We start from the raw sequence: 26,615 nt of genomic DNA on the forward strand, positions 1-26,615 counted from the left end.
CTGTAATAAAAGGGGCTACTGAGTAGGCTGCTGTGAGGATGAAATGGTTCATATACAGAAAGGCACAGCAAGTTTGGAGTCAACATGACTTATCTTTATCCTTAGTACCTCTCATCTCCCATCCCCTCATTCATGCGTCTGTTCTTCACCTCTGCCTACCTTCTAACCATTTCACAGCTCCTGGATTCTTCCGGATGCAGATTGCTTCATGTTATTATTATCCTGCGTGGAAAGCCTTGATGACTCTTCTCTGTTCAGAAAAAAATTAGTCTAACTCTGTGAGGTGCAATATGAAACCCCCATGACCCACCTACAGCCACAGTAAAGGATAAAGCTAGCTAGAGTCAGAGTAGAGCCACTGGCAAAAACTGGTAGAGTCCCCTCCCCAACCCCGTGCCTTGCTAGCTCAGGAGGAATGGTGTTTCTCATGCTCATCCAAGTGGCTGAGAACTTATCCCCTTTCTACTTGCCCAAGTAAGCAATTCCAGAATCTCATCTGTCAATCCCGGAGGGATCTGCTCTTCCTCATCTCCTTCCAAGCCTCCTGGGGCACGCCAAGTGAGATACAAGCTATTTCCTTCTGCCTAAGATGATGTGTTAGCTGTTTGCCAGTCGCTAAAGCCCATTTCTGGTAAAGCCCTTGAAGGTATAGGTCCCTCCCTCCTACAGATGGGACCATTTCGTTCTCCTGAGAAGTGTCATTCTTCAGAGTCCTTCTAACTTAAGTCTCAGCAGCCTAAGTACCTTGTGCCAACGTTCACTATATGTCTGTGGAATAAACTCCCAAGTAACATACTCTGCATCATTTTCTAGTCTTTAAATACAGGATGAGAGTTTCCTGTTATAATGTAGCATAAAATTTGGTGTGGAGAAAGACTTGTCTGGGGCCATCTTATAAACGGGTTTGGCTGCTACACATCAAAATGTTTCTTCTTACATCTAGGTTGACCATACAGCGCTGACTTTTTGTTTTTTTTCTTTAAGCAACAATTTTGAGAGCAACAGGAGCAATTAAATGCGGAGTCAGAGAATTTTAGAGCTGAAGTGTTTTTGTTTGATAATTGAGGAAATGTACAAACTCCTCATTTGTGACACCAGCAAGAACAGAATTCAGCTTCCTGCTTCTTAGGCACAAACCTGAAGCCCCAGACAGCCAAACTGCCTACTCCAAAAACCAATGAGGTGTTCGGATCTCACACTCACACCTAGACGGTTCACATACGCTGCATATCTCAATGTGGTGTCATAGCTGCCACATGTACAGCCGAGTGAGTACGAGTGCTGGTCTTTGTGCTGAGTATGAGCCCTAGCCCAACCTTGAATGTGTGCTCCTAGTTAGTCTGGAGATCCAGGAAGGAGGTCTCCTAATCAGAAATGTGAGAGTACTCTTTCCTAATCTGCCCTGAGGATTAGGGATGAAGGACGGCAATTGTGTTCAATGAATAATAAACGCCACACAGGTGCAGGCTCATGATGAAATGAAACATAAGACAGACCTGAGTTTATTCTACGTTTGCCCTTCAGCAGTACATTAACAACTAGTTGATGACTGTCCTCTTTCTCTGACTTCAGCATTTATCATGCCTCACAGAATTACAGAATTACATCAGTGTGGGGGGTGTGCATATTGAATATGCATTAATTCATGTATTAATTCACATTTCCTGGTCTCTAATGCCAGTATATGCAGTCACAAGCTACTACTGCTGTGTGATATGACTGCGACTTATAAACTGCAACTTATAAACTTAGAGGAACAATGTGATTCAGATTAAGCTTAATGTGTGTTGGTAAAGCGCTGAACCTTCTCAGTTAAAAGAAGTATAGGGATCTAAATCTTGTCTTTTAGCCAAAGGAGATGTAAGGCAAATGCCTAATTCAAGGAACTCCCCCTAGCCCCAAAGTTACAATATTTTGTACTTCATCCTGTATTGTTTCCTATGTGGTATCTGACTATAGACTGTGAATTATCCATTAAAAAATGGAAGCAACTTTCATCACCCAACAGGAGGCTTTTCATATGCTAAAGAGCAATGATTAAGTAAAGGCAAGATAAATGCTTGCCTTGTGACACTAAAATAGAGTGCAGAAGTATTCCACAGTTATTTCCCCTTCCAACATTAAATGTCACTGATCTTTATAAGACCAGATACGCACTGACACTATAAGAACACAATTTAATTTTCTCATAAGCTACATCGCTAGCAGCACAGAGTTATTTATTCTTAGACCTCAGATACTAACATACAAGTCAAAGACACGAGAAAGGAAACAATCAGAGGTGTATCCCAGGATGTAATCAGTACTGCCAGAGCTCGGGTAAAATAAAGCAACTTACCAGGGTCTGATACATTTCAAACCAGAAAGGAAAAGGATCAGACTCTAAAATAGAGTTAAGTCTGAGAGATCGCATATATTTGGAACCAGAAGAAGTCATTTGCTCTCCACAAATCCATATGTGTTCAGTAAAATCTCTAAAGGGGGGCTTAAGTACAGCTTCCTGACGCTATCAACTCCCATCTAAACAGAACTTGTAAACATCAGGCCGTTTGCCCACTTTGTCAAACATCCTTTAACATTCTCTTGGTTCAGCATGTTGTCAAACAGTACTGACTAGGCACTATTCTCAGTAACTGAACAGAACAGGCCCTTGTTCTGGGCTGTGATTTGGCACAGGCAACACTCACAGAGGCCAGCCTTCCGAAGGGTATATCAGAACAGTTCTAAAGAAAGATCACAACAGCAAGGCCCAAGAAAAGGGCACTTAAAATTCTGTACCATTCCCAATTTAGTGTTTGCGATTGAGTGAAGGGTCATCTCCAAGAGTGCTTGGCTCCTTGTGCCACTATTTTTACCCCAGTGGGTTGGCATACATTAATTAGTTACGGCTTGATTGTATTTTCATCCATTGTGCTGAGTGTATTCCCTATAAAGTTAGCTTTTAAACTCTTGTTAACTAAACAGCTCTTGTTTAAGAAACATATTTTCTCCCATATATGGTAGATGGTAGGAAATATAATTACCGCATTCATTTGGAGACTTACCCATTAACAACTGTGCATACTTCCTAAGGAAGGTGTTTGCTTTCTAATGTAATTTGCCATTATTTCAGGTAAACAGTGATTCTAAGTACATCCATAAACAGAGGGGAACTCTGCCTCCATCGTCTGCTAAGCTATTAGGTCAAAGAATGTCTCATTTGATGGTCACAAAATTCATTTTCTGCTCTTTACCACCTTATGATTTGGAACAGAAAGTGGGGAACTAGAGAAAAGTGGGGTATTAACATACATGAAAGAACCATGATATAATTGCAATCCCTACACTCAAGAGTGTACACTAGAGGTTGTAACACAATAAAAAAAAAACTCAGAGACAATAATATTGGGGTTCAAGCTGGAGATCAGAGAAGCAAGGCAGCAAGCCAGCAGTGAGTTCTTACCTCCAATGTGGCTGGAGACTAATTGCCTAAGACTGAATATTGAATGTCCTGCCCCTATCTCATATACCTTTCTAGTGCTGGAATTAAAGGCATGAGATGTTTCCCTTTTAGACTAATACACTCTCATGTAGCCCAGGGTGGCCTGAAACTCACAAAGCTCCATCTGCCTCTGCCTCCTGAGTCCTGAGATTAAAGGTGTGTGCCACCACTGCCCCGCTTCTATGACTGTGGCTAGCTTTGCATTCTGATCCTTCAGGCAACCTTTATTATATCATAAACAATATATCACCACAGGAGGCCAGTGTTCTACCACTGAGTTACATCCAGTAAGATAGCAATTCTGGGTTCAAATGCCCTTCACCTTACTATGTATAGTTTCATTCTCTATTTCATGTCTCCAAATATATCACTACCATTTTTTATTTTACAGCAATTATCCTTTTAATTCCACTTTAGATGTTCATAAGTTTCATCCACTCAACCAGTTTTCCACTAGAGTTGTTAGTAAACCTGCCACCAGCCTCCTAAATTTTTTATTATTCTCATTGCCCCGATGTTCCCTTGTAGCTTCTGAGAACACCAAGATAGGAATTCATATAAAGTTGCATTGGAAGCCTTAGAGGACATGGCACATTAAACAGCGTGGGGCTTCTCACTGGTGAAGTTATGCTATGCAAGAGACACATGCATGTTAACTAAATGATGACAGCTGCAACTATGCACTGTGCAGCAATTATTTTCCAAGAATGAGGCTAACTTGTTTTCAAAGGTCTACTCTTTCTCCAAGTTAATATGTGAGTGAAACTCAAGTTCCAAGGGGTAAAAGAACCAGCCCAAAGTCACCCTGCTAATTAGTGACTGAGCTGGAGAGAAAGCCAGAGCACCTGCTTCATTTGACTTGATGTGGACAACTAGAGTTCAGTTCTGAAATGTGGAAATGTAGCTGTAGTCTGGGCCCGAGGGACTGCATTATTACATCCTGCCACATCCCCCGAATTAAAATCAGACATATGCAGACAAGTGATCTCTGTATTTAAATTCAAGCATCTAAACATGGAGAGAAAAGCTGGTCTTAAATTCATTCAGACAATTCAAATGACTCATAAATATTTCCAATTTTCCTTCCAACCATAAAAAAATGTGACCTTTCAGAAAATGCCATATCATTTATGGCTATATTAAAGCTATACTTTCTAAAATTGTAAGTTAAAGTCGTTTAGGTCTAAAACGTTCCAACACAACAGAAGGAATGAGGAGAGGCGGGGTTTAGTACAATTTAAGTAGAGCTCTGCAAGATCATTACTGCAAATGGAGTGTGTGTTACAGAGTTCTGACGATGACGGTGGGCTATATATGGGGGGATGAAGTAGTTTCTTTAAGAAATACACGAAACTACTGGAAATGCAGTAATCTCTGAGACACAGAGCAAATACCTTGGTGAAACCATTAACACAGTTTGGTTGTTTCTGAGTAAAAATGGTTGAAAAGCTGAACTCACAAGTCTTATGAAGGCTGCAGGTCATGGAAGGCTTTAATTATAAAATGGTGAACTTGAACACGGGATCAACGCTCTTGGAGAGTTCCGTCTTGTTTAATCCTCTCACTTTTCTATCCCCTTATGCCAGAGGAGGAACTCGGGCCACAACCTGGAGCAGGGGCACTTCATCTTCCCAGATATGGCCAATTTCATGGGGATGGACATGTGACCCTAAGTGAGAAATCTGACCACCCTCAGTCTTCTCAATCCTTTGCAGATGTGTCTGATCGCTAGATGCATGAAGTCAAAGAGATAGGAATTCAGGCCAACATGGAACTGCAAACTAAAAATAATGCATTTTTCCTCCTCCTCTTCTCTCTCTCTCTCTCTCTCTCTCTCTCTCTCTCTCTCTCTCTCTCTCTCTCTCTCTCTCTCTCTCTCTCTCTCTCCCTCCCCCCCCCACTGCTAATTCTCTAATCTACGTGTTAGAGACAACAACATCCTGCTGCAATGTTAAAAGCCAGACTTGCCTTTGCCACCCCTTGCCCTTGGATTCTGGGTGGCCCTGTATTTTCCCTTTTTCATGAAGCAACTCAAGTTTGCTTTGCACAATTTGCCAAGTACTAGCAAAAGTATGGGTCTTAAAAAGCATTTAATACAATATATCTTATGCTTCTCTGCATACTGCCTCTCCCTATCAAGAAATGACTTTGGACTGAAGACGGGAGGCTGCGGTGATGACTCAGTGGGTAAAGGTTCTATTTCCAGGACCTACAACTACCTCCCACAGTTGTCCTGATTGCCACAAGAGCACCATGGGATATGTGCCTCCTAAAACATGCACACAAATGAAAGAATGAAGTGAAAACAACTTTAAGGCAAAGATGGCAACGATACCTTCCTGTTCTTGGTGATAGGGATAGGGAGGAAGGAAAGCTAGCCAACTTAAGAGTCTCCAGTCTGTAGTCTGAGCTCACCCTCATTCTGTTCATCCACATATAAGAGGAATGCCATTTAAGCCCTGTTTCACTGTCAGACTTCTTTTATATTAGTTATAGGTGACTTAGTAAGAGAACATGTCATTTTATACTGGCTACTGGAAATTTACTCCTTATTTCTCAGTGATAATCTAACTAATTTTCATCATTTTGGAGCCAGCGATATACCTGTTGGGATTATGTATCATGAAGACCAAAGCAGTCAGTTCATAAAATAACTTCAGCAGTCTGGCCACTGATGCCCATTTCCCAGAATGCCATTAATAACAAAGCCTAGCCAACCTCTTCCCAACAAAACAAGTCCTTTTCCCCACTGCAGTCACTTGTACTTCAAGGCACAAATGCAAGCCGCTCTGAATTCTGGTGCTACCATGACATTTTTGAACCCCACAGCATGGTACTTGGGCTTCTAAAAGTGAATTCATGCTTTGAGGACAGGAAGTGAGGAAAACCAGATAGTTTCAGCTCCTAGGCTATGCTTCCGGCTTAGGTCTTTGATAGTATTGTAATCTACGGTGATCAAGGGCACTTGACTTCTCAGGGAAAAGCAGTGATCCAACCAAGGTGAACTTTGTTCTAAATGAATGGCCCTTCTTTCCAGTTCATTCCTTCCTGTACAGAAGAATGACATTCTCTTACTCTAACTGTTCCTGGGCTACACTATGCCTATAAGGGAGCACACCACAACCAAAGAGAGGAAAATGCATGAGCACTCTCGGCACATCAAACTTAATTAATGGAGACAAAGAAGAATGGGTATCATATTTGCCTTAGACAATCCAATAACACGAAACCAAAGGCTATGACAAAACAACGGTCGGTCTGGTTTCTGCTGTTTTCATTTGAATTCTGAAATACAATCGCTGTCATGTGAACTTTTTTTAAAGGATTGTCCCTCTTACTTATCAAGAAAATGACACATGAAATTTCATGACACAATTACCAGTTACAACCAAAAATGTTGCTCATATGCTAATAGCCCAGAACATCAGTAAGAACAGAAAACAGGGGCTGGAGAGATGGCTCAGCAGCTAAAGGCTAGGCTCACAAGCAAAAACATAGAACGGAAAACAGTTACTGCTCAGCAGGGTCCAACTGAGGGCAGGCGAGCAGAAGAAATGGTTAACATTGAAGAACAACTTTGTACTTGAGAAAGGGATCAAAGACAGAACTGATGTGCTGACATTTTAGGGTGTATTGAAAGTGTGGAATCTGATCTTTAAATGTTTGTCCTAAATGAATGGCTTACACAAATACAGCAAAGGGGATGGAAGGAGTTGGTGTTAGTTACTATGTACATTGTTTCTGACTTGAGGGGGTAGTGGTAACAAGAATGGCTTATACAAAAACACTGTATTCTGATTGTTTTATTTGTTCTCCTAGTGATACCAGGTTCAGAAACTGTGTTTTCTGGGGTTGATGGAATATGCAAACATCCTGAAAGCCAAGGGTCTCAGCCTGTCTGAGATGCTCAGGAGAGCCAAGTTCTTTGCATCAGCCATCAGGGGTGAGGATTAGACACAGCACAGTGTGTACTACCACATCTAGTTATAAGGCCTGGACAGCATGCAGAGGGCACTATCTATCCCAAGGATGCTCTAGAGTGAGTAGCAGCAGGCAGGAACTCGACGCAGTCACACACTAGTCTTTAAGCAAGCTAGTGTGATGTAGTGGTGGTAAATGCTGACCAGGTTCCCAAAACTCTTCAGAAGGGTAATCCTCCTGCCTGAGGGAACTTTGGTCCCAAGACCATAGGACAAATTACCATCGCTCCCCTTCCTGAGGTGGGGTGGGGGTCTCTTGTCCTCTTACTTGGCTGTGGACAGAAGCAAATATGAGAACTGTATCTTTTAGCCTGAAAGCTGAAAAAAGAACTCTAGGGAACATAAGGGATATCAGAGATCAGGGAGCTGGTCTGCATGCAGTCCTAGGCTCATTTACAGGCTGAGAATACATGGGTTTCACCCTAAGCAATTTCCAAGACATTTCAAGAACTGAGTCAGAGTACAGTCTGCTGACCAGGACCAAGATTGTCTACGGTGTAGCATATAGAGCTCAGAGCCATGAAGAAGGAAAAGCAAGTAGATCTAAAGATAAACCAACAGGAAATTCCTAATATGAGCAATAGAAAGAAAGAAATGAAAGGGGAAAAAAGAATGACACACAAGTCTCCAGGTGTGAAAACCCCAAAAATATGACATTTGTGTTATCACAGCTGAGGACAGCGAAAGTAGTAAGATGGTTAAAAAAAATTAAGGACTGGATGAAAATGTCTGCAATCCAGTGGGTGATACAAACATACAGATTCAAAGCTCTAACTAGAAAAGGTAGGCTTAAGGAAATCCAGGCAGCTGGCTGGGTGGCCCACACCTTTAATCCCAGCACTCGGGAGACAGAGGCAGGTGGATCTCTGTGAATTAGAGGCCAACCTGTTCTACAGAGTGAGTTCTAGGACAGAATCCAAAGTTGCACAGAGAAACCCTGTCTCAAAAAAAACACAAAAAGGAATAAATAAATGAGCAAACAAACAAACAAATAAATCCAGGCAACGATATCCCACAATCAAATACTGCACACAGAGGGAAAACATCCAAGGGTAACTTGATTAAGGTGACATGCCACCTACAGGGAAATCACGATTCAAATGGGCCAGAGAGAAGGTGGGTATTTTTCAAGCTGTAAAAATAGACCTGTCCACTTAAAATCCACAGCAGCTAAACCATCCTTGAAAAATGAAGTTGAAATTGAGGCATTCTACGATGAAGAGAAACCAAGAGAAAGTCTATCAGCAGTTCCGCTCCAGAAGAAACACTAAAGAAAGTTCTGCTAAGAGAAGGACACTTGGAAAACTGAAAACCTGGACACGTTGACTGGGGCCTACAAGACGACCTGGTGGGTAAAGGAACTTGCCACCAATCTGGCAACCCGAGCTCCATCCCCAGAGCTCAGGTGGTTCCCTTCAAGATTGATAATAAGACAAGGAGAGCCACTCTTATTCAACATAACACTAGAAATTCTAACCATTTCCATTAAGATAAAAAAAAAAGAAAAGAAAATCTTATAGATTGGCGAGGAAGGAGAATGTGTTTGTATTTGCAGAGAACATGAATATCTACATAGAAAATTCTATAAAAATAAAAACACCTTTCCAAGAACTAGTAAGTAAATTAATAAAGGCTAAAGGATACAAAGATAATTCTCAAAAGTCAACCACATTTCTATATATTAGCAACTAATAATCAGAGAATAATTTCAAATAATAGCATTGATAATACTTTTAAAAAGATAGTTAAGTATATATACCAAGAAAAACATGTAGAAAATATCAAAATGTTAGGAAGAAGTAAAACAAAACAAAACAAAACAAAGACATAAAGAGGCATAGCATGTCTGTAGATTGGGGAAATTGGAAACTTGCAATAGTAAAAATGATCTGCATTTAATGCAATTACAATTAACATCATGGCAGCCTGAACCAAGTTGGAGAATTAATGCTCCCTAATTTTAGTGAAAGGATGAAAAGGATAAAAGGACAAGAAACTTTAGACTGATAGCTGGAACTGAAAACTCTGTAAAAGGTGACAGCTTTTACAAGGCACCAGGAATGGAAGAGACAGTCATGTCAGACACAATCTCTGAAGCTGGGCCTTAGCTTCACTTTGCTGGTAAAGAAACTCAGAGTTGGCAGTGAGATAACTGTTCAAAGACAAAAGTAAAAGACACATTCCTTCATAAACTTGTGGACAGCAGAAATTCCTGGGTTTCAGCTCTGGGCTCTATAAAAATGAAGGCTTGACACCTTTGCTCCTGGCCACTCCTCCATTGCAGCATTTGGAGAGACCAGAGAACGTCACTGCCTCTGACCCAATATTCTGCCCAGTCCCTGGGGCTGAAGCTAGCAGGACGAAAGGCTCAGTGTGACAGTGGTTCAGCGTCCTTCAAAGACTGCTTTCAAGACAGCAGTGGTCGCCAATCCAGACGTAAAGGGACTAGTCTGGGATAAAGGCTCAGCCTCTCAAGGTAGTAGATCTGCAGAAGCAATTTCCTCCAGCCAAAGCTGCAAGGCTTGCTGGACAGGTGAGCGTGGAAAGAGAAGCAGCTAGGTCTTAGCGTCTGCCTCTGCCCTACCTCCACAAGTAAATACCATTAAGCATGACGGCCGGAGATCCTCACTCCAGCTCCTCATCCACATGACAGCCACCAAAGTGAGAATGTGAGAGCTTGCCAGGCCCTGGAAAATCTAAAGGCTAGTTTTTAATAAGAAGAATTAGAGAAGAAAGCTCTTGCCCAGAGGGATACAGGGGAGAAAAAACAAAACCAAACAAACCGCCCACAAAACCCAGAAATGCATGAGAATCAGAACAGTGGTTTTAGGCAAGGCTCACATCAGGTGAACATGGAACTGGCGGTCAGATAACAGTCCCAAGCAGGCAGCTGTACAGGGAGAAACTTTTCACTATTACTGGGGCTAACTGACTTCTGATAAGGTAATTGCTTCTGGAAGTTTCTCCAGTCCTATAAATCCTCTCCAATTGGGAGACCAGTAGGTTTACAACCTGAAGATTGCCCTTACTCTGAGTTTTTTCTTGACCAGAAGATATTGAGGAAGCAGGTAAAATGCTTTAACTGTAAAAAGAACAGAGCAGCCAAGAGACAAACCCACGTTTTAAAGGGGGTTTGAGTAAGAACAGTAGAGGTTGGCACAGCTAAGAAGGGCAACGCTGAGAGGTGGAGCCTGAGCAGCTACCAGTGCCAACTGCCTTCCTGTGGTCTCCACCAACCACCAGGCTCCAGTACCACACACACCAACCGTGCACATGGGGAAAGTTCTAGATAAACAAACTTCTGCCTTCCACTTTCTACTCTTCATTTCCCCTTAGGATCTCATGGTTGGTCTCCTCCAGTAGGGAAGGAGACTAGTTTAGAACACTCCCCTGTGGGGACCAAAGGAAGCCCTTAATGAGTGTGTAAAAAGAAGGGAGCAGAGGCAGCCTAAATGAACGTGTAAAAAGTGGGTTAAGTCCTCAGAGAATGTGTATTGTTGCCCTGGGCACAGCCATGTCAAGAACATAATTCCTCGGAGCCACAGGAATAGCAAAGTGAGTGGGACAGGCTTGGAAGTGGCAGCGCCTTCCTCTGGTCACTTGGAGAAACGTTGGCAACGTGAACAAAAACTAGCAACTTGCAGCCTCCTCCTCCAGGGTGACTGCAACCTGAGACAGATCTCCTATGAAGACCCCCTACCATGGCCCAAGCATGCTGGGTGTGGCCCACGGAGTCCCATGGTTAGGTTCCTCCAGGAGGTAAGGGGGCTCCAGTGTAGAGCAGTCCTAGTCTGAGTGTGGTCCCTGGGGCAGAGGGGCCCCTTCCACAGCTTCTGTCAGGCTCTCCTCTCTGCTGGCCGGCATCCTCTGCTGTCTACTTCCTGATGCTACCGGTCATTATCTGTTTACTAATTGACTGAGCACTTACCGGCATATTAAGCAACATCTTAAAGGCTCTATAGTTATCAGCTATGAAATTTAAGAATCCCTGAGGTGGAAATTACCGTGCTTACTTTCCGAAGTACTGAGAAGTTAAGTACCTTACTTTTGCTCACACTGCTTCTGCCCGGCTCTAAGAGCTTTGGGCACCTCTCTCCATCATGGTATCGTGACTTCTGATCCCATAGCCATTGATGTTTCTAGTTCAAATTCTCAAGAAAGAATTAACTAAGAAGCTCTGCTTAACACCATAATGGCCACGCCTTATTCTGTTGTCATTACTAATAATGAGCACAAGCACGTTCTGGGAACGTTATCAGCGGGTCCTATTAAAGGGGGGAAGTTAAGAAACCTGGGCTTTGGATTTCATTTCTTCTTGAAATATTACAATATGAAGTTTTGGTTCTGGAGTGAATCTCTCAAATTGGGATGTATGTTATAGTCACTGCTGGTCAGATGGCAGCTGCATGTGTCTTTGTTGTATTTGATGCCTACTGTAGGGACTATCAGTAACTGGGAAGAAAGTCCTGGAGGCCACATCAGCATCCCTAAGAAATGCTGTATCAGCAGTGCCCTTGATGGCAGGGAGGGCACTGGTATGGGGAACAAGGGCCTCTACAGCTGAGCAGAAAAGCAATGCTGAGAGGCCTGATTTTAATGCACATTTATTTCATGGGTTCAAAAGCAAAAGTTTGTCTGAAATAACTCAGACTATTTAACAAGCATAAAGTAGAATTCTAGATGAGAGGCACACTATTAGGGTACATTTGTCAACATATTCTTTGATAATATACAAAATCTTTCACCATTAGTGCTTTCATAATAAAATAAAAAAATAAAAATTGGTAAAATAATAGATTTCAGGTTTTCACTTGAAAACCAGCCGTGTGTATCTCTAAAACAGAGGAGGTAGCAGGACTACACAGTCCATGTGTTTTCTCTCAAAGGCCTTTTTATGACCCTGGAATGGTTTCAGTGTGAACTGTCCCCACTGAGCACTTGGTGCCTGGCTGGAGGCACTGTTTAGGAAACTGGAACAGAACCTCAGAACACAGGGCCTACCAGGTAGTTTCGATCATTAGCAATAAGCCCTAAGGGTCATAGCATAGGGCTAGTTCTGGTTCTGTCCTTTCTCCTGTTTGGCACAGATTGGTCCATTCCAGCCACCATACCCTCCCTGCCACTATGGCTCATCTCCCATGAACTAAAGGGTGCTTATACTCTAATTGTCATGCTGTGCTCTGTCACACCCTTACTCCGTTAGGTTACATCGTCCAGGTATTGTGTTATAGTAACTAATGCAGACTTCTGAGACATAGTGAAGAGAGGTGCTTGGACAATATGCACATGAAGATATGGAAAATGGCATCTAGTTTGGCTTAGAACTGTTTTTCTGCCATTCACTAAAGAATCTGGGCTGTGTGTAGGTTGTCAGTTAAATCCGACAACCATCTCCAGCCCTCTCTGTAAGAGGAAGAGAATCACAAGGGTTACTCAAGAAAGCTCCTTGCTCGGTGGACGGCACTCAGTAAATGGGGCCCAGTGCTAGCGGCCGACAGCGGAGAAGACAGCGTCTGGCAAAGATGAAGGCAGCAGCCCAGGGAAGCTGCTCATGTCCTTCCAGCTCACGCTGGAGCTTCCTCCCAGGCTGTGCTCTCTGCTAAATGTCTGCTCACCCAGACACAACAGCTTTCAAACACACAGAAGCCTTCCCTTGTGTCCAGAAACAAAAGCCGGCCTGCTCTGGTTTTATTCCCCTGCTTTGCTTGGGTCCTCAGTGCCCAGTATAAAAGGGCCCCTTCTTCAGACAAGCCAACCCACTCAGCAATCTCCCCCCGCCCCACAGCCCACACTCTCCATCCTTCACAGAAAGAAAAGTGCTGGTAAAGTCATCTGCAGAAACAATGTGCTGATATTTTTTCTTGCATTCCAAAATATAGTAAACTTCCTGTCCCTGGTGCAGCTGATGGCATCCCTGGGAAGGTCACCAACAAGCCCTGGAAGCAGTTCACAACTATCCCTGAATGCAAGCCCTGCTGTGAAAGCTGCTTCTGTCATGTCCAAGGTGCAAATTGTCTTTGCTTTTTGCAGAAGACTCTCCGAAGTGCTGACAGCAGCTTTGCCAAGACCAAATTACTGAACTGCCTCGCAAAAACTATTATTGACCTTGTAAAAATAAAAATTACATTGAAAACATTATTCTTTTTAACCCCGCTAAGTAAACCACATAAACTTACGGTCTCTATAATGTCTATTGCTCTTTATAGCACAACAATAACGTGTGTAGCAAATAATCCCCAATTTCTGTATTTAGTGATATAAAGTATCCAGCTCCATTGTTTAGGCTGAAATAGGTTTCAAACACCTGAAAAACTAGGTATAAACAAAGAATATGATGCGTCAACAGGAACCTATGCACGCGACTTCAATGGAAGACTTCCATCTTGGCTTTTCATTCACTGTGCAGTGGTTCAGCCAGGAAGGAACTCTTCTGAGATACAGATCCTGACATCCATAAATGTAAGAAAGAGTGGTACAGCGGATGCTGATGTAAGCATAGCAAAGAATAAGAAAAAGCCAATGGGTGACTTTCTTACAAGTCTGCTTGAAAATCACCGGAGGAGGCTAGGCTGGGAAGCTACAGAAGCTCAACTTGGGAATGGATGTGAATTCCCAGCCTTTACAGAAAAGACAGTAGGAGGGTTTCCAAGTCACCTGCAGGTCTTCAGCTTCTGTTCTCTGCCCAGCGGCTCTGTTCATTGTTAAATAGGAAACTGATGGGAAGAGAGATGCTTTCAATGAAAGATCCCAAACAAATGTTGGTAGAAAATGAAGAGATTGTTCTAGAACAGAGGCCAACTGTTCAGGTTAACAGAGCAAGAGCGTTCAGAAGTACAGTGCACTTGCTACTGTAGAAGAGAAAAATGAGTATTCTTCATCTCATAATAGCACTGAGCTTAAAAATTGAAATTAATAGCTATGTCGTTAAAGGGGTCCTCTGCCCTCAAATGAGCAAACACAGGACAGACGCGTGAAAGACTTTCCATCTAATTTCAGGGAATCGAAACACCAGAGATAATTTAGAGGGAAAACAGTTACACAATGCAGACAATTCAGTATTAAACAATAATTCATATGAAAATTAACCCATTGGATAAAGTTCCAAATGTAAGAGCTACAACTCTAAACTGTAAAAGGAAAGTCCGTGAGCAAACGCAGTGACCTTGGATGTACCAACATTTTCTCATATTTGACTCCCAAAGTGTAAGCAATGCAAAAACAGTATTTAATACTTGGTGACATTTGTGCTTCTAAAGATATCCTCAAGAAAGGTGAAAAGATATCCCATACAGTGGGAAAAAACACTTGCACAACATTTAGCTGACAAAGGCATTATACTCAGATCATACCCAAACTCTTAAAAATTCTGCATAAATAAGAGTCCAGTTTAAAAGCAAACACACAATTCAAGGAAGCATTTCTCCAAAGAAGATAAACAAACATCAATGGGTACAAAAGGTATTCATCACCCTTGGTTAATTGGAAAAGCATGCATCAAAGCCACTGTAAGACCTGGCACACCTGCTGGGAGACAGGAGACAAGTACAAATAATGTGGAAATTGGAATTGCCATACATCACTGGCAGGGATGTAAAAGGGTGCAGACACTGTGGGACACATTCTGCCAGTTCTTCAAATGACTCATCACAGAAGTGCCATATGACTCAGCAATTCCTAAATGTGTAGCCAAGAGAAATGAAAACAGATGTTCGCACAATAACTTGCATACAAATACTTAATCAGCAGTGTGAATTATAGCCCCAACCAGAAACAAACCAATGTCCATCAAGTGGTCAATGTGCTAGATTCAGCCAGTGGAACTCTGGCCTAGGCTTCTATGTGTCATCTATTGGCTGCAGTGCTGGCATACAAGGTCTTTTCTGATCCTAGAGGTCTTTCTGCAGGCACGCCATATGGAGAAAGCCGGCAGCAATCCCACTGCACATTTGGGGACTGACAGACATTTAACATTCCCTTCTGGGTTGGGTAGTCACTCTGTGAGGACAATCATCAAGGAAACCAGGTTAGAGCAGAAGTGGGCACAATGATGCCCACTGCACCACACCATCCCCAGCAGTACCGGGTCCCATCACCACCTTTCCAGCCTGCCCAGATACATAACCCAGCACTGGAGAGGAAGACTCACTTCCCTCTTCCCAGATCAGCTGTTTCCAAAGACTGAATGCATATGCTCCTGGGAACATATGGCAAAGAGGAGAGAGAGAGAGAGAGAGAGAGAGAGAGAGAGAGAGAGAGAGAGAGAGAGAGAGAGAGAGAGAGAGAGAGAGAGAGAGAGAGAGAGAGAGAGAGCAGGCTCTCTTCAGCTGGCTTTCAAGGCTCAATACAGCCAACACCTCCTGCTCAGGGGTAAGTCCTGCCTCCCATTCCATAACTGGATCTGTCTAGATCTGCTGCTAGTCAGAGATGCCAGGATGGGGCCTACGGAAGAGCAGAGGTAGATGGAAGAAAAACCAGCCACCTGGAGGCATTCCACCTGGATTGCCACCAAGTCAAGCTCACTTCTTCCCACCCGACCCTTCAGCTCTCTTTAGCCCACCACAGAGCTCTGAGGTTCCTCACCGGGGAGAAGGGCAGCTCATTGTAAAAGGCGGCTGGATGCAGTTCATCTGCAGTTAATGGGTGAAGTGTGGAATGTATCAAAGGTATATAGCTTTCATTCGGGATCACATACATATAGAGGCCAACAGACCATTAGGCCTCTCTGAGTCTCCTTCATGAACAGAAGAGACATTCTTCTGTTAATTAAGTATATGCCAGTGATCTGTGAGTACAGCAGAGCACTGGCAACCACCGGCTGCACACCCAGAGGTGTGTACTCCTCCAGGGCAACTCCCTGTGTCAGCAGAAAAGAGACAGCCCAAGAGAAGACTGAGGATTATAAAGTCTTGTCAAAATTACATCATATGGTAATACCTAGAATCCATGAATTAGTAATGTCTTGCCTTTGAATATAGGCCAGATATCTAACAAAAGATGATGAAACCAAGCTGAATGACTGAAGGTTAGACTTCCAGAGTAAATAGCCAAAACTGTGTATGTAAAATTTCACTTGTTTCGTAGGGTTCTAAATGGAATTATTTTACTGTTAGTGCCATATTATGTTCACAGTCTAAAAAGCTGGAAATACCTAGCAAATCACAAATATTTAATTAGTATATACAATAACCCCGGAACCAAGCCATACAGTATTAACAAATTCATCTATCAAAGATGTTCAGTGAGGTAATAATAGAATAAAATTACTCTCACATTATTTCAGTAGCAGAGGCATGCACACCAGGAAATATAAACACAGTTGCGTTGTTCATTTTTATGTTATTTAGTTTCATCACTGCAACATGATGAGGCTAGAGGTACTATCTCCTCTGTCAATAGAATGCCAATGTATTGCCCAACCCAGGACACTAGTCTTTGCATGTGTATATTTAGTATGCATGTTCATGTGCGTTTGTGCAGATGCAAATATATATATATGTGCCTGTGTGTGTTGTGTACACCTGACTTTGATGTCAGGTGTCTTCCTCAGTCACTCTCTACTGTACTGAGGCAGGGAAGGACTCTTGAGAGCCCTGCAGCTCACAGTTCCGGGTAGTTGGGTAGCCATCTTGGCCCAGGAATCCTGTCTGTGCTTCCTGAGTGCTGGGCTTGCATGTGCTGGCACACTTTTCTGCCTTTCACATGGGTTCTAGAGATTCAGACTCCAATGTTTTATCTGCTGAACCATCTCCAGCCCCAGCAGGGTACTTCTGAGAGTGAAAGGGAACTATAAATAATTGCACTGGCAACGGAAGCACAAACTGGGATAATCCTGGACAAAATGGGATGCTGAAATGTTCTAGGAAAGGTGGTAACTTTAGAAATGTTTCCTGACTTTCCAGGTTCACACACAGTGACCAGAGACAATGAGGGTTGAAAGCCACACCTGACTGGTTCAGGAAACAACCCCCAGACAAACAGAAATGGGTAGCCTGATGCACAAAAGCACCAGGCTTCTTGTTTCCCTGACTGCTGTCATTGTGGACCCAGCACATGGCTTGGATGAGACTTCCTACGCTGATGATCACCTCACCCATTGACACTATCCCCCAACCTCACGCAATTCCCCTGATGATTCTAGATATAAAAACAGGGATTAAATTCCCAAGCCACTGAGGTGATGAAACTGTGTATAGCACAGACATAGCAGTCTAGCCCTGGTGAGTGTTCCCAAGCGTGGTCTGGAGTGGGCAGCCCTGTCTTGTTAGAGGGTGTTTACTGTCCTCATCTTCTCAGGGCTCAATTGTCACAGCTGTCAACGCCCTGGCTGCACTGTCCACACAAAGAGCACCAATTACAGGCAGCTTTGCTGCTTTTACTTGTGTATGCTGGTCCTAGACAAACATCCACAATGCAACCGCCACCACTGATGTACACTCAGTAGCAAGTAGTTTTCCCCCAAGGACTCTGAATGAGAATATCTGTTACCAAATTTCAGAATTTCTTTCAGGTTGGAATTTAATACAGATAACTTTAATAAAGATCAGTTTTCTATACCAAATTCAACTAAATTCTTGAGTTTTGGATTTTCTGTTTGTATATTAAAAGCCTATTAATCAAAGTCACACATTGAATGTGTGACCTCCAACCCTATGGTATACAAACCTTCACCTCTAATTGTATACAAATTTCCTTGGCTTTATTGAAAAGTAAGCCTTTTGAATTGTGAAACATCCTCCCCTTCTCCCTCCCTCCCTCTTTCCCTCTCTCTCTCCTCTCCCCACCCCTGCTGTAAACTGAACCTGATGGTCTTATGCATGATTCTAAATGGAGTGTCTACCACTGAGCTACACAATCCCCAATTCAGGAGCTGTAGCATAGCAACACAATTTTTTTACACCAATGAACTGATGACATCTGTAAGTTTTGACCTATTTGTTTTATGGCAAAGAAAAATACCTTTCAAGACAGCTACAGATTCAGATTTCCTTCAATCTTCTAAACCTGCACCAGCTGTAAAATATGGTGTAACTTAATAGTAAATGTGTAGTATTAAATTTCAACATTTCCTGAAGGTGGGAGCCTTATATTTCTGTGTTCCTCCCACCTGCCTTCCCCACTGCAAGCTTGCTCTCAATTTATTTCCACAGTTTTCAGTTACATTAATGAAAACTAACCTGAGGAATTTCATGATTTGCTGTGTCAAATGGGGTGACTCTGGCTCTCCGGTTCTATGCTCTGTGGTATTATATTAAATAATTTAGATTGTCTCATCTAGGTATCTCATGAGTGGGTACGTGAAAGCCTAGTCTGTGAAATTATGCCATTTCACAAATAGGTAACAATGACACAGATAATAAGGGATTGTAATACTGTATTCCTAAATGGGCTTCTTTTAGGATCTCTTTGTTACATACCTATCATCTATTAAGTGAGCATGAAAGAGACTCATGTATAAGCCTGTCAGTCTCGCAGTATCTGCAGACATGTAACCACTATCCATATAAACGAACACTGAAGTTAAGGAGCTAAGAACAAGTAGCTTAAGATGAGGGTTGGTCAATTTGTTCTCTCAAGTGAGCAGATAGTAAAGATTTTAGGCTTGGTGGACTCTCTTACTGGGCTGTGTAATTTCTGTTCACATCTGCTATAGCAGTGCAAAAGCAGCTTAGAAAGCATGTGCCCGAGTGTGCTGTCTTCTAGTAAAATGCCATTTACTTAGACCATCGGCAGCCCGAGTGGGCTGGGGCACCTGGGTGCCAACCTCAGGCTTATGACAAACTCACTGCTACTTGGTAGGGGAGTATTTAAGCAAAGTGAGGTGAGATGGGTGTGAGTTGGTGATTTAGAATATTCCTACTCCTGAGAAGCTTTCTGTAGCACCCCTGTCACAGGGCACTGCTAAAACCATGGCCCAGCACACATATATAACAATAAAGTCACTATCAGCGAATACCATCTAATGAACTGAAGACTTCAGTGCAAAGTGGCGAAGTGAAAATGAAAGAGGTAAGCCTTTCCATTCACAGTAGCATCTACTGCATGGCGATTTACCCCATCACGAGGAGGTGCTCACATCGCTCAGAACACTCCAGCCTAGAGTCGGAGTCCCTGGCTTCAGACAGGAGTGTGTCTATCTATGAACAATTTAACATTAGGGGAAGAATTCTGAAGTCTACCTGCTGTCTTACAACCGGCCCTGATATGTTTAGGACAGGAGGAATTTACTGATTATTGAAACTAGAAGCTAAGTGTGATCAGGTGCCTGTTCATGACATATCATTGTTCTTGTCACCTTGTCATTCCTGTTCTTGTCACCCCTGCTGGTACCAGTCTATTTCTGCTTGGTTTCCACAGTATTTGCTATTTCGTTCTGTAACATAAAGCCTGCTGTCATCCAGTGAGAGAAGGGATCTAACTACAGGTATGGGCTATGACACGTGAAACTAGAGAGAAAGGCTCACTGGAAAAAAGGCTAGAGTTTCTTCAAGTTCCATCTTATGGTAAGTGAAGGGTATCACCTTACATAGGGGTTTATGTGTAGACATTACAAATACATGAAATACACAGACCATTGAGGACAATTTGGGAATGTGGGTTTTAAAAGCCAAGAATGAAAACTATTAATATTGTTAAGTGCCACCTCCCACTCTCCTCTTTATTGTTTGGTCCTTAGATGCTACCTTTCAGCCCCGCTGTTGGCAAGGATGGACACAAATATTTCAAACTCTGGGATCCTCAATGTTAGTCTCAGCTCCTGTCCTCTGAAAAGAGTTCTATGGAACCCTTGTGGTTCTTTCCATTGGTTATTGAGGCGGTCCTACTTCTGGTACTTTTGCCTAGAAAGGTTCAGTTTTTTGTTTTGTTTTTTTGTTTTTTGTTTGTTTGTTTGTTTTTTGGTTTTACAAGACAGGCTTTCTCTGTATTGTTTTGGAGGCTGTCAGTCCAGCCTGGCCTCGAACTCACTGAGATCCGCCTGCCTCTGCCTCCCGAGTGCTGGGATTAAAGGCGTGCGCCACCACCGCCCGGCATGAAAGGTTCAGTTTTTCCCAAAGACAATCGACAACAGATTGTCTCATTTTGCAAAGTGTGACCTGAAAAGGGAAGCATGCTGGCCAGCATGACAACTGGGAAAGGAAGGCTCAAACTGTGTTTGGGTTCTCCAAGAGCCTCCAGACACTGACTTCATTTTTCAGCTACATGACCTGCAAATTATTCCTTATGTCAGGGTTATTCTAAGTTACTGAAATCACGTACATAAATTGAACAATTGTCAGCACCATAATTAGTCCTTAATAAATATGAACTGTAACTGTTACACAGGTATAAACATCAATGCCTTAGCAGACTTGGAGAACACACAACAGTTGTGTTTCACAGTTTCCTCATATCAAGAAGGCAAAAGATTGTGTTTTTAAGCTAGTGACAGCTTTTTAATAATGTAAACACATTAATTAGCACTCAATTAACATCTCACTGTCAGTATCAGGATTTCTGAGGACCATTATGGGTCAACACCCCTCCCAGAACAGAAATTAGTGCCTTGTTATCCAGGGAGAATTTATCAAGGGCTCTATCAGTAAGCACATGAGGCTGTATGTTGGCAGGGCAATGTTAAGAACATGGCCTTATTCTCTTCTTCCCTTTGGAAGCTGGAGGAAACTGACACACTTGCCATCAAGTATCAAAGGTGAATTGTTTGTGTACATCCCATTCACAAGGAACCACTGTAGGAAAATATTAACACTGAGATGTTTTAATTACATGTAATGGAGATAAATGGTTAATGAAGTCGGTCTTATTATTCCTTCCTCACTGGCAAGGTATGTTGATCTATTCTACAGTCTGGAATGAAGTTACTTTTGCACTTCCTGTAGTACATGTTCTGCTTCCAGTTTGTCTTCTTGATAGATCAGTGTGGTAAATATAAAGTTCAGGGTGTAGAATTTACCACTGATTTTCCTAGTTTGTGTTCATGTGAATCCTGTGGTGAATGTCTCTTTTTCCATGATGTATAGTTATTCCTATATATATGTATGTATGTATGTATGTATATATGAGACAGAATATATGTGATGCATACATGTGATGCACATATATGTTATATATATGATTCACATATACACTATGCATATATATGATATATATGATATACACATATATGGTGCATACATATATGATGTATATGATTAAGATATATATGTATATATGCATATACATATATATGCACAGCAGGTAAAAGTTAGCTTCCTACTTTCAGCCACTCATAGTGCTATGAAAAGAAGAAAGTTAATGAAACACTGATTGTGAAGCCTGGGATTGTCATTTTACCATTACCGCTATCACAGAACTTCAAACTTTCCATTAAAAAGACAATGATGGGCTCAGGATGTAGCTCAGTTGTTAGAGTGCTTGTCTATCATGTAGGAAGCCCTGAGTTAAACAGGATCAGGAGACTGAGGTCATCCTTGATTACACCATGAGTGAGTTTCAGGCTAGCCTGGGCTACATGATACATGAGAAGTTGTCTCAGAAAAAAGAATGGTGGCATGCAGCAGGTCCAGGCTTATTTCTTCATTTTTCTGATAAATACACAATTTTGAAGGAAGGAGAGGTGATTTGGTGAGGGTAATTAATTACATATGTGCACCCAAGAAGTTTTAAAAGTGAATACTCCAGTGTAGACCCCCTTTGGAGGTCAGGCAGGCAAATGTGTAAGAACCCTTTGAGAGAATGGAGACTAGGAAATGCAAGTCTTATGTCTGAACCCAGGCCAACGGGGAAAACTGCTATTAACTACCTCCCTCTGCCAGTAATTGAAGCTATAAAAAGAGCATCATTACAGCAAGGGTAAGCCTATCTCGCTGTCTGAAGCAGACAGGGGAAAAACTGAAAGCATTCTAATTTTCTGAGTACTCAGTGATCTTGGTAGCAGCCAACATATAACTGATCTTCCTCTGTTCCAACTGGCAGTTGCCACCCTTTACAAGGCACCATCTCCTGCTGGTTTAAAAACTGGTGGAGATCTTACTGCTAAATCCAAAGGCACCTCTTCAAGCACTAAGTGCCAGTCAGCAATCCTGGAGTCTACAAAAGCCACAGTCTAAGTGATTCATTCAACCCTATGGCAACCATTAGATAAAATGTAAAAGTTATAACCAGCTGCTACAAAGCATACAGGGTTTAGGTGTTACAACATTTGTATCCACAAGTTTATTACTCTTGATCTTTTCCCACCTCTGAGCTGGCTCTAATCCGACCTGGTCAATGTTATTTGTTATTATGTTCACTTGATTTATAACTACTACATTCAATCTCCTATTACCATTTCTCTTGCCCTGGACTCTTAAGTTGCAAACTCTCCAGCTTTCCAACACAACTTCCCTAAAATACTTAAGCATATCTGCAGATAACCATGCTGCCTTCCCATGCCTCTCACCATAACAGACACTAGAGTCATCCTTGACACATGCAAAGACGGCATGATTCTTAAAACTTAAGTGTGGCCAGTTCGCTGACAATGGCATGTTACTGGGACCTGAGGTACATCACTTCTGGGGAGAGGCTTTAAGGGACCCAAGTGAGATATGCCTATTTATTGTCAGGCGTCAACAATGTGGGAACATAGTTTGAGGACTTCGAAGCTGGTACCTAGTGAGAGGAGGGGAGGCGGCTATGGAGTAGTCAGTTTGTGAGGAATATATAAACTTGCTTTTTCTTTAGTTTTTATTCAGCTATTTGAAGCTCTGGGGACTGTACTCAGAGTGGCACGAGCTACCACGTTTTAGCTTTCACTTGAGTCCACAGCCTAACGTTTTGTGTTTGAAAACCGTCATTTTGGAGTTGTCTGTCACCAAGACTCACAAGCAGCCTGCTTTTCTGTGAGTGGTCAGCTTTGATACAGTGCTGGCACCAAAGCCAGTAGCCTTGGGTCTAGCGAAAGCTCCTGCGTCCCCCTCACACAGACAACCACTTATGCTGCAAGACTCGCCAGCAAGTCGGTGCCATTTACCTTCTGCCCATTTCCCCACACCTGGTTTGGGCTAACGGCTTCCAAATATTCTTTATCACCCCTAGTCTTTTATCGTTCTAAATGAGCTTCCAAAATGGTGAAAACAATCCTTATAATAAATTAATCTAGGTATCGCCCGCACTTGCGGCCCTTTAATGTTTCTTAACTACATTTGGAAACTTGTTTCCGAACTGTGTGGCTTGCCTAGTCTCTGCAATACAGATCACTGTATTTGCAGTTTTGGCACGGAAAGCTCATCACCATTGGGGACTCCAATTCATCAGCGGCCACAAGTGTTTTGGGAGGAAGTTCAGGAATAAAGGTTACTGGTGCAGCCACAGGTGAAGCACAGACTTCAGTATGTGACGGCTCTTCAAAACCTCTTTCCAACTTGTCTTTGGGGCCTCATTTCATATTTCCTCTCTCAGATGCCTGTGTTTAGGCTGCTTTGAACCTCTGTCAGGAACACAACTATGCCTGTTCTAAACAGGGCAGAATTCTGTTCATACTTCAATGACTAGCTCATTGGTCAAATGATGCTTTCTGAAAAAGCTGCTCAAGAGTCCTTGGCAAAATTAACTGACCTCTGAGAAGAGGTTCCCTCTATGTCTACCGCAAGTTAACATTTAACTGTCTAAGAATCTACCTACCCAGTAGGCCTGGGAGCCTCTTCAAGATCGGGTCGACATGTATTTATCTTTGTGCTCCTGGCTCTTGGTACAGTGTGTATCAGATAGCAGGCTCCTGATCCATAGTTTGTAAATGAACAGCATTGTGAAAACCACATACCATACTCCCACTCACACATCCTATTGATGGATGTTAGGGTAAATTCTGTGTGCTTCTATATTTATAACTTCTATTTTTAAAAACCTAGCATTTTACTTAACTATAGACCAGCAAAACTGTGTGTGTGTGTGTGTGTGTGTGTGTGTGTGTGTGTGTGTGTATCCATGTGCTTGTGTATACATGTAGGCACAGCAGTTTTCTGTGAATGCTATAGTAAATTAACATGAACTGGGTAGTCTAAAATCTTCCCCATTCTAGGGGCCAAATCCAAAATTAATTACTGAGCAGGGCAACACTCTGCTTCTGTTTTCAGCTCATTTCCAATGGCACCAAGGACATCTTGACTTACATAGCCATCTCTTCAGCTTCTGCCTCCATGGTCACACTGCCTACTGCATTCAAAATCTCTGGCAGATCTCCCTCTCCCTCCTCTGAGAAAGATGCTTCTCATGGTTTTACAGCCCAATCAGGTGGTACCTTCATCTCAGAACTGTCAAATACATCTGCAAAGACTTTATCTAAATAAGTTAACACAAAAAGGGATTTAGACATAGACGTGTCACTTGTGATGGGGTGAGCATCACTTAACACATTACATTGTTATTATGGTTGTGTGTATTATATATTGTACCACAGGAGTCCTTGGGTATAGGGGCTCACCCCTACACTTGGGCTGTTGAGATGGTTCCGAGGGGAGGTGCATGTGTGCACAGGCCTGATCACTTGTGTTTGATACCTGGATCCCACAAGTTAGCACAAGAGAATCAGTTCCTAAGAGATGTCTTCTGACCTACACACACACACACACACACACACACACACACACACACACACACGAGAGAGAGAGAGAGAGAGAGAGAGAGAGAGAGAGAGAGAGAGAGAGAGAGAGAGAGTACAGTTTTCCTCTCAGTAAGTTTTCTGTTACTATAAAAATCCTTACTTGAAATAATCAATTTATGCCAGGCAGTGGTGGTACATATGCCTTTAATTCCAGCACTCAGTAGGCAGAGGTAGGCAAATTTCTGAGTTTGAAGACAGCCTGGACTACAGAGTGAGTTCCAGGTGAGACAGAGATTCAATGGGAAATCCTGCCTCAAATAAAAAGAAAGAAAAGAAAACAGCTTATAACAAAAAGCTATATTTGTTTACAGTTTGGGAGGGTCTATCTGTCGGCTCCCCTGTTGCTCTGGGGCCCATGGCAAGGCAGAAGCACATTGTGACACACAATAAATGAAATCATTCACTTTGTAGCCAGGAAGCAAAAAAGGGAAAGGAGACTGGGTCCCTCTATTCCACTCAAAGGCACAGCACAATGACCAGAAGTACTTTCTAAGCCTTTAAGAGAGCCTCTGGGAGACTACTCTTTGACTTCAGCTTGGATTACATCCTGTTCTACTGGGGCATTCACACCTTGTTTCACGTGCTTACTCTGAACACTGAATGACTTGTCTGAAAGACATTCCATATGACCATAATTCATGCCATCTGGGATGTCAACATCCAAGATGTAAAATAATCATCGTTTTGCAACAACCAAGACAGAATAAACACCACTGATTAAACTATGCCACACCATTAATTATAAAAACACATCCTAATTAAAACATGCACTTTAGAATCAATGACTGTATTAATATCCATTTTGTAATCTGTTCCCACAACACATAGGAAAGTGTAAATAGCTTTCAATGAAAGAGTTTAGAAAAATCTCAATGACCTACCAGCAAAATTTCAACATTATGCTGGCTTCATCTATTTAATTTCTTTCCATTAGGCTAATAGATATAAATAATCTCAGATACTAGGTACCTTTTAGAATTGAGTGTGAAAAAATCAGGGCCTTAGAAAAACTCTAAAAATGTGTTTGTATGAACATAACTTACGTAAACAATACATAAAAGGAATAAATATCCAAGGAAAACTTTTAAAAGTCTCTAAATCCTTTGCATTCTAGCAGGAAAGAAGAGATTCTGGAGCCGAGATGTTTTCCTTTCCCAGAACCTGCTAGAAGATTGTAAAGTGAAGAATTAAGTATGTGCACATCATATAATCCCAACGAACCTGGGGTAGAGTCATTCACCTGGATTTTGATCTTTCAGGTGGGACATCAATAGGAGTCCCTGTGCAACCTATGCTAGGGTGAGAAGCTTGGTTCTCTGCCCTCAGCTTGGAAGTACAAATCTAGAATGAAACAAAACATTTAAGTACACACTATTCCAGCTCTATAATTTCCTCAGGGAATCCAGGGTTGAGTTCTGCTGAAATTTTATACAAGACACATGCAATAGACAAAGTTTCAGAGAGTCCTCCAAGATCCCTTTCATTATTTATGCAGCCACTCGGAATTTTGAACCTG

At 42.3% G+C, this 26,615-nt stretch overlaps 1 protein-coding gene across 4 annotated transcripts in view; it reads right to left on the minus strand.

Annotated features, from left to right (window-relative positions):
• The window catches only part of Garem1 (GRB2 associated regulator of MAPK1 subtype 1), a 162,800-nt gene that overhangs the window by 123,734 nt on the left and 12,451 nt on the right, over positions 1–26,615 (minus strand). Inside the window, exons 1-2 of one of the 4 annotated variants that reach the window (XM_040757890.1) lie at positions 3,596–3,614; positions 160–250 (exon numbers count right to left, since the gene is read on the minus strand). The exons of 2 other annotated variants lie outside the window; for them this stretch is intronic. The gene's annotated coding sequence lies outside the window, so the exon portion shown is untranslated. Of the gene's footprint in view, positions 1–159; positions 251–3,595; positions 3,615–26,615 lie in introns of those variants that run through there. One more of the 4 variants, XM_040757889.1, reaches the window with a different exon arrangement.

Source organism: Mesocricetus auratus, unplaced genomic scaffold, assembly GCF_017639785.1.
Source record: "Mesocricetus auratus isolate SY011 unplaced genomic scaffold, BCM_Maur_2.0 Super-Scaffold_100015, whole genome shotgun sequence".
NCBI lineage: Eukaryota > Metazoa > Chordata > Mammalia > Rodentia > Cricetidae > Mesocricetus > Mesocricetus auratus.